Here is a 6,905-nt window from a genome sequence, read left to right on the forward strand (position 1 = left end):
TGCAGATATAAATTATTAAATTATAAAACATACATTACTTTAGTAATTTAATTGTATACCTTGGCTATTTGAAAATAGCCGATCTACAAGCTCACAATGTGTCGCGATGCGACGCGTTGTGAGCTTGTAGATCTGCTATTTTCAAACATTTTAGTACTTTTACTTTTGGTACTTTAAGTACATGTTGATACCAATACTTTTGTACTTTTACTCAAGTAAATTTTGAATTCCAGACTTTTATTTGTAAAAGATTACATCTACACTTAAGTAAAACATTTGGGTACTTTTTCCACCACTGCCCATGTTACGTCATGCGACGCGCCCATAAACAACCTGGGTTTATTCAATAAACAACCTAAAGCTATGTGTGTCTGATGCTTGGTCTTTCCTAGTGAAGTACATGCTCAGTACAACTGACCAGGTAGACGTCCAGGATATAAGGACAACTGACCAGTGGTGGAAAAAGTACTCACATTTTTACTTAAGTAAAAGTATCAATACTGCAATATAGAAATACCCTGTTACAAGTAAAATTCCGAAATTCTAAATGTACTTGAGTAAAAGTACAAAAGTATGAACTTGTACTTAAAGTACCAAAAGTAAAAGTAGCCTACTCATTATGCAAAATGTCCCATTTAAGCTTGTAGATCTGCTATTTTCAAATGGCCGAAATGTATATAGGGCTGGGGTTTTGTGATAATAATCAAAATCTACAAAGTAACTAGTAACTAAAGTTTTCAAATAATTGTAGTGGAGTAAAAGTACAATATTTTCCTTTGAGATGTAGTGGAGTAGAAGTAAACGTATTGGTAATTGGAAATACCCAGGTAAAGTAGAAATACCTCAAGATTGTGCTTAGTGCTTAGTTTTAAAAATAAACTACCTGCTGTCTGTGACCGTCAATCACAAATAGGCTCCTGTCGAAACAGTAAGCTTGGCCCGCCTTCTCCTCATAGGACACGAATTAGCATCTGCCTCCTTTTACTCTAACACATGAAATCTTTCTTTATCCCTATCTATGAAACCGTACTTTCTCATATGTTCACATTATGACATTATTATACAACATTTTATTAGCTTTGAAATAAGTCTAAACAGTGATATGTCCGACGTTGTATGAATGACCTTTATAGTTAAAGTTATTTAAAAGAAAGGCGCTCTTCTCCTGGGTCCGCTGTCGGAGCTCAGCCCCTCCTTCCTAGAGAGAGCGTCAAAATCCCTTTAATAATGATGCTTATATTTATCTGTAAATTTAGAAAAGCCTAGTAAACACTGTATATTAAACCCTGTTTGTCTTAACTCATCTCGGCTGGCTTGACTGAAGAGGGCAACTGTCTTAGTGTCCACTGTTGACTAATCCTAGAATACACTTTGTGAGAACCAAGCGTTCGGGGGTGTGGTATTTTGGATTCACACCATATTTGGAAGTGTTATCTTGACCAATTCACTGCAGCTGGCAGTCACCACTAGAATCTTCCCAAATAGCCTAGAGACGTTTTGGTCTCCTCTTGTTATTAGACACTTTAATGGTTTGTGTTTATAATATATTAATATCATAATAATTTCATATTCATCAGTCTTGAATACTGATACACCACATTCTCTTGTTTGATCTTCCTCCCCACTCCCCCCCTCTTCTTCCTTCCCACTCCCCCCCCTCTTCATCCTCCCCCTCTTCTTTCTATGGAAATAACGTTATGATGGGAACGATGTACACAAACTAATTTCACCCACTTTTTACTTAAACCTGTGATGTGACAATAAACCTGATTCTGACATCTCACCAGGTAGACATCCAGGATGGAGCCGTCATCGCCGTCGTGCTCCAGGTTCTCCATCATGTCAGCGTCCACCGTGCTCTGCTCAGACGTCAGGCAGATGGCGCTGTCCTCCAGCGTGAAGGTGGAGCCGGACGCCATGTCCTCTCTGGAACAGCAGAAGAAGAAGAGTGGACATGATCAAAGATGGTGGATTTAGAAAGACATGCAGGGGGGGAGGGGGGGGGGGGGGGGGGGTTAAACATACTCAGTTATCAGGGACTGAGGGACAGCCCTCTCACAGCCTGATCTCCTGTCTGCCGTCTGGAAAACGTTACAGAAGCATCAGTGCCAGGACAGAAAGGATGAGGAACACTTTCTTTCCCCAGGCAATCAGATTCCTAAACTCAAATCTCCCTAGATAACTTTGAAAGGTGTATGTTACAGGACGATTGAATAACCAGGACGATTGAAGAAGGAGCGCTTGTTTTCAGGCAATTCTGTAAAACCAACGCTAGAGGGCAATGCAAGCCAGACTAGAGGGAGGATGTGTGTGTGTGTGTGTGTGTGTGTGTGTGTGTGTGTGTGTGTGTGTGTGTGTGTGTGTGTGCGTGCGCGTTTGTGCGCACGCATGCACACACATGCGCACGCATGCACACACATGCGCACGCATGCACACACATGCGCGCGCACATGCACGCGCCCGCGCACACACGCATTGTTTTAGTTTCTCCCTGAGACACACACACACACACACACACACACACACACACACACACACACACACACACACACACACACACACACACACACACACACACACAGTGATCCATGAAAATAACTATTCTGTCCCTATCGGTTTACAACTCGGACGGCGCTGTGTCGACTATCAGAGCATCGGCCGGTCAGCGCGGGCACTCGCGCCTCCTCGGCCTCAAGCTCTGCTGAGTCGGCGCGCCTCCGTCATGGACAATAACTATTATCACATGCGTGTGAACGCGTGTGAACGCGTGTTCAGCGTTCCCCTAGCGTAGCTTCTTGGTTGCTACGTGGGGGGGAACAACAACAGACAGGTCCGCGTCGCATCAAAGCCCCGCCTCGCCCCGAAGCCCTGTGCCTAAAAACGAGCGCTCTGTCTTCAATCGTCCTGGTTATTCAATCGTCCTGTGACATATACATTCTAGTAGATAACTTTGAAAGGTGTATACATTCTAGTAGATAACTTTGAAAGGTGTATACATTCTAGTAGATAACTTTGAAAGGTGTATACATTCTAGTAGATAACTTTGAAAGGTGTATACATTCTAGTAGATAACTTTGAAAGGTGTATACATTCTAGTAGATAACTTTGAAAGGTGTATGCAAGTAGATAACTTTGAAAGGTGTATGCATTCTAGTATATAACTTTGAAAGGTGTGTACATTCTAGTAGATAACTTTGAAAGGTGTATGCAAGTAGATAACTTTGAAAGGTGTATGCATTCTAGTAGATAACTTTGAAAGGTGTATGCATTCTAGTAGTTAACTTTGAAAGGTGTATACATTCTAGTAGATAACTTTGAAAGGTGTATACATTCTAGTAGATAACTTTGAAAGGTGTATGCATTCTAGTAGATAACTTTGAAAGGTGTATACATTCTAGTAGATAACTTTGAAAGGTGTATACATTCTTATGCATCTAAATAGATCAGATGAACTATGGATGAAATTCATTCAGTTTTAACACATAGAGTGCCAAAAGATTTTTATACGTTTGAAAAATGTGTGAAATGGGACATTCTGCATAATGAGTACTTTCTACTTGTGGTACTTTAAGTTCATTTTGATGCCAATACTTTTGTACTTTTACTCGAGTACATTTTGAATTCCGCACTTGTCTTGTAAGGGAGTATTTCTACATTGACAGTGATAGATGCAGCCACAGGGGGGCAGCAGAGGACCACGTGGGTGCTTAGGTCAGGTGACTGCTGTAGGAATGTGTTTTCTCAGCTCTTTATGGCACTGAGCTCTACTGTACTCTACTGTACTCCACTGTAATCTCTACTGTACTCTACTGTTTGTCCTATTCTTGTTTATGCAGCTGGTGTTTGGGGTTTTAAGGATGTCAAAAAAAGTTAATTCTATCCAGAATAGAGCCATAAGGTGTTTCCTTGGGGTACATGCATTTGCCCCTTCTCTTGCAATCCAGGGAGATATGGGTTGTGAACCGATGGAGATTAGGCAGAAGGGAGAAGTGATACGGTTGTGGAACCGTCTCATTAATCTGCCAGAGGGTCGGATAACAAAAAAAGGTCTTCAACTGGGCTAAGGCTCACAATGACCCCTGGATAAAGGAAGTTCTCTCTATTCTCAGAGAGGCAGATTTGGCTTATATCTTTCATAATATGCTTTGTTGTAACATTAACTTGTTGAAAGAAAAAACATTTTGTAATTACAAAGAGAAATGGTCAAACGACATTATGGTCTAAGCCAAAACTTAGATCATAATGTCCAGATGAATCAGTGTTTTGGTACTGAGTCCTATGTCAAATCCATTTTAACCAGAAACCAGCGGTCATTGTGTGCTCAGCTGAGAGCCTCTTGCTATTGAGGTCGGTTCTCAGCTGTGCCAGAGGACAATAGGATATGCAATGTACATGTGACCTGAAAGATGTCGAAAATGAATTCCATTTTATGTTTTATTGTACTCTATATGACGATGTGAGGGTAATGCAAAAACATAAACCTGAGCTAATCTATTCTGGGAAGATGATGGTCAGAAGATGGAGTGGTTGTTTAATTATGAGGTGTTTAAGACGGCACATTTGTCTCTAGTGCCTGGAGTAGAAGACAATCTCATGCGTGCGTGCGTGTACTGTGTAGTGCATGTGTGCGTGCTTGTGTGTGTTCGTGTGTGCGTGCTGGGCAGGGATTTATTTGTTTGTCACCAAGGAAACCTGTCGTCACCTTTTGTCTCTGTCATGGTAACAATGCTCAACACAGCTTGTGTCTCATTGAAACATTGATGGAGGCAGTTACACTGAACAATGTGACCGCAACCAGACAGGTGACCCAGGACACAATGACAGGGCAGGACCCGACACGCCTTAACAATACACGCACGCACACACGCACGCACGCACACTCTAACACACTCTAACACGCACGCACGCACACACACACACACACACACACACACACACTCAAAAAGTACTAAAATGTTGTACTTCACACATTGGGTGCCATAGTTTTTTTTTAAAAGTGACGTTGAGTGCCTCACCGTTTGTGACGCTACGTTTGTTTACAGCTGCACACTCCACGACGAGCACCCGATTGTAAACAATATATGCGTGCAGGATGGTGGATGGTCCTGGCTAACGCCTGGAACAATAACATCTCTCACGCCAGTCACCATGGCGGAGTAATCTCGGATCGAAAATTAGTGGTTTTCCCCACTGTAAAAACTAAGGAAATATGGAGTCTTTTTTGTAAGGAGATAGAATGTGAGCGGATGGGAGCCAGGTTTTTTGGCACGGTGATCCATCTGTCCCTTCCTTCTCAGAGTCACCGTGGGTGATTCCAGAGCTGCGCTAGCCCCCCCCCCCCCCCCCCCTTGTGGAAAAAAACAAAACAAACAAAAACAAAAAACAAAAACAAAAAGGAATTCCCGGTTTTTGGCACCCAATGTGTTAAGTAAAAGTATCAATACTGCAATGTAGTAAAAGTACGAAATTCCGAATTTACTTGAGTAAAACTACAAAAGTATTGGTATCAAAATGTACTTAAAGTACCAAAACTAAAAGTACTAAAATGTTTGAAAATAGAAGATCTACAAGCGATCTGCTATTTTCAAATAGCAAAAATAGGGCTAAAGTGGTTAAAGGGGAAATCCACCCATTTTCAATATTTAACTATGTCATTAATATAGCATAAAGGAGTTGTGTGGAAATAAGAAAAAAAAAAAAAAAAAATTAACATTGCAAAAAAATGTAACATTGCAAAAAAATTAACATTGCAAATTACACCATGATGAGTCATCACAGTGTAATTTGCAATGTTAATTTTTTTGCAATGTTACATTTTTTTGCAATGTTATTTTTTTTTTTAATTTTTTCTTATTTCCACACAACTCCTTTATGCTATATTAATGACATAGTTAAATATTGAAAATGGGTGGATTTCCCCTTTAATGCATGTTTCATAATGTAATAATGTATATCTGCAAAGTAACTAGTAACTAAAGTTTTCAAATAATTGTAGTGGAGTAAAAGTACAATATTTGTCTCTGAGATGTAGTGGAGTAGAAGTAAAATAACTGAAAATTGGAAATTCTCCAGTAAAGTAAAATGTTTTACTTAAGTATAGTACTTGAGTACATGTACTTAGTTACTTTACACCTCTGTTCATAAGTAGGTCAAGTGCTCTGGGCTAAAGGTGGAGTGTGTGTGAGGTCACATGACAACAGGAAGTGTTTCACCACCTACACCTACAAGGCAACAACCGGCACGCCCTCTTTCCTTACCTGGTGTTTCCAGGTATAGGCTAAGGCATTGCTTCTCAAAGTGGGGTCCGGGGACCCCCAGGGGTCCTTGAGGGAGTTCCAGGGGGTCCCCAGCTAAATGATGGATAGTTAGGAACCAAATGGACCCTTATGGGTCTGTAACTCTGAGAGTTCATGGAACCAAATGGACCCTTACAGGTCTATTTGGTTCCATTTGTACACTCTCTGAGTTACATTAACATTGATTTTACTCTATAAATGGGGGTCCCAGAGATATAAATGCCTTGTCAAAGGCTAATGCATGTCAAACTGGGGGTCCTTGGAATGAAAATGGTTGAGAATCACTGCTAGAGCTTAAAAAATCTTCTCTTATGGGGGTCTCTGGCTTATCTTTTCAAATGGGGGTATCTTTTCTAATAAGTGTCAATTTGGGGGTCCTTGACATGAAAAAGTTTGAGAACCGCTGGGCTAAGGCAGTGGTTCTGTAACACTAGCCATGCTTATAGACGAATCCACAGACGCGCTGCCTGTAGCTGCCTGTAGGCGGCCATTGCTGAAGTGTCGCGTCCGCGGAGCGTTGACACCGCAGCAATGGCTGCGCGCAGGGCAGCGCTCCGTGGATTCGTGTATACTGATTGGTCCCTCACAACTTCGGAGGTAGAGAAATAC

The 6,905-nt window shown here is 41.3% G+C and overlaps 1 pseudogene across 1 annotated transcript in view; it reads right to left on the minus strand.

Annotated features, from left to right (window-relative positions):
* LOC308089169 (phosphatidylinositol 4-phosphate 5-kinase type-1 beta-like) overlaps positions 1–6,905 on the minus strand; it is a 60,634-nt pseudogene that overhangs the window by 2,652 nt on the left and 51,077 nt on the right. Inside the window, exon 12 of the transcript XR_013935090.1 lies at positions 1,785–1,926. The product of XR_013935090.1 is annotated as a phosphatidylinositol 4-phosphate 5-kinase type-1 beta-like (transcript). The remainder of the gene's footprint in view (positions 1–1,784; positions 1,927–6,905) is intronic.

Source organism: Gymnoscopelus braueri, assembly GCF_963280865.1.
Source record: "Gymnoscopelus braueri genome assembly, chromosome: 7".
NCBI lineage: Eukaryota > Metazoa > Chordata > Actinopteri > Myctophiformes > Myctophidae > Gymnoscopelus > Gymnoscopelus braueri.